The sequence below is a fragment of the Arachis duranensis genome, chromosome 3 (genome assembly GCF_000817695.3).
Source record: "Arachis duranensis cultivar V14167 chromosome 3, aradu.V14167.gnm2.J7QH, whole genome shotgun sequence".
Lineage (NCBI taxonomy): Eukaryota > Viridiplantae > Streptophyta > Magnoliopsida > Fabales > Fabaceae > Arachis > Arachis duranensis.
In genome coordinates this window covers 91,595,868-91,597,733 of record NC_029774.3, presented here as the reverse complement: position 1 = coordinate 91,597,733, position 1,866 = coordinate 91,595,868, and the positions used below count along the sequence as shown (strand labels likewise).

Below are 1,866 nucleotides of genomic sequence, written 5' to 3'. Positions count from 1 at the left end.
TTGTTGAAACCTTGTTGAGGTCTCTGTTGATCCTTCCATGAGAGATTTGGATGATTTCTCCATGAAGGATTATAGGTGTTTCCATAGGGTTCTCCCATGTAATTCACCTCTTCTTTTGAAGGGTTCTCAGGATCATAAGCTTCTTCTTCAGATGAAGCTTCCTTAGTACTGCTTGGTGCATTTTGCATTCTAGACAGATTTTGAGAAATCATATTGACTTGTTGAGTCAATATTTTATTCTGATCCAGTATGGCATTCAGAGTGTCAATCTCAAGAACTCCTTTCTTCTGATTGGTCCCATTGTTCACAGGATTCCTTTCAGAAGTGTACATGAATTGGTTATTTGCAACCATTTCAATTAGCCCTTGAGCTTCTGTAGGCGTCTTCTTTAGATGAAAAGATCCTCCAGCAGAGCTATCCAAAGACATCTTGGACAGTTCAAAGAGACCATCATAGAAAATACCTATGATGCTCCATTCAGAAAGCATATCAGAAGGACACTTTCTGATTAATTGTTTGTATCTTTCCCAAGCTTCATAGAGGGATTCTCCTTCCTTCTGTCTGAAGGTTTGGACTTCCACTCTAAGCTTACTCAATTTTTGAGGTGGAAAGAACTTTACCAAGAAGGCATTGACTAGCTTTTCCCAAGAGTTCAGGCTTTCTTTAGGTTGTGAGTCCAACCATATCCTAGCTTTGTCTCTTATAGAAAAAGGGAATAGCATAAGTCTGTAGACCTCAGGGTCAACCTCATTAGTCTTGACAGTGTCACAGAGTTGCAAGAACTCAGCTAAAAACTGATGAGGATCTTCCAATGGAAGTCCATGAAACTTGCAATTCTGTTGCATTAGAGAAACTAATTGAGGCTTAAGCTCAAAGTTGTTTGCTCCAATGGCAGGGATAGAGATGCTTCTCCCATAGAAGTTGGGAGTAGGTGCAGTAAAGTCACCCAGCACCTTCCTTGCATTGTTGGCATTGTTGTTTTTTTCAGCTGCCATGGGTTCTTCTTCTTTGAAGATTTCTGTTAGGTCCTCTACAGAGAGTTGTGCCTTGGCTTCTCTTAGCTTTCGCTTCAAGGTCCTTTCAGGTTCAGGGTCAGCCTCAACAAGAATGCTTTTGTCTTTGCTCCTGCTCATATGAAAGAGAAGAGAACAAGAAAATATGGAATCCTCTATATCACAGTATAGAGATTCCTTGAGGTGTCACAGGAAAAGAAAAATAGAAGAAAGAGGTAGAAGAATTCGAACTTAGAAAGATAGAGTTCGAATTGTACATGTTAGTCCATAAATAGAAGGATGTGAGAAGAGGGGAAGAAATTTTCGAAAATAAATTCTAGAAGGATGTGAGAAGAGGGGAAGTAATTTTCGAAAATTTAAGTAAAAGATTTTGAAAACATTTTGAAAAACACTAATTGATTTTCGAAAATAAAAGTGGGAGAGAAATCAAGTGATTTTTGAAAAAGAATTTGAAATTAGAAATCAAAAAGATTTGATTGAAAGTTATTTTGAAACAGATGTGGTTAAGAAGATATGATTGGTTTTAAAAAGATGTGATTGAGAAGATATTATTTGAAAAACATTTTTAAAAAAAATTTGATTTTGAAAATTAATGACTTGGCTATCAAGAAAAGATATGATTCAAACATTAAACCTTTCTCAACAGAAAAGGCAACATACTTGAAATGTTGAATCAAATCATTAATTGATATCAAGTATCTTTGAAAATAGAAAGAAATTGAATTTGAAAAAGATTTGATTGAAAAGATATGATTTGAAAAAGATTTGATTTTGAAAAACTTTTGAAAACTAAAAAAAAAAATTGATTTGAAAACAAAATCTTCCCTCTTGTGCCATCCTGGCGTTAAACGCC

General features: G+C 35.4%; 1 non-coding gene across 1 annotated transcript; it reads left to right on the top strand.

The window, feature by feature from the left end:
* The first annotated feature begins 482 nt into the window (after positions 1-482).
* On the top strand, positions 483-590 carry LOC127746160 (small nucleolar RNA R71). The gene has a single exon (XR_008007779.1). It is a non-coding gene; the product is annotated as a small nucleolar RNA R71 (small nucleolar RNA).
* The last annotated feature ends 1,276 nt before the right edge of the window (positions 591-1,866 follow it).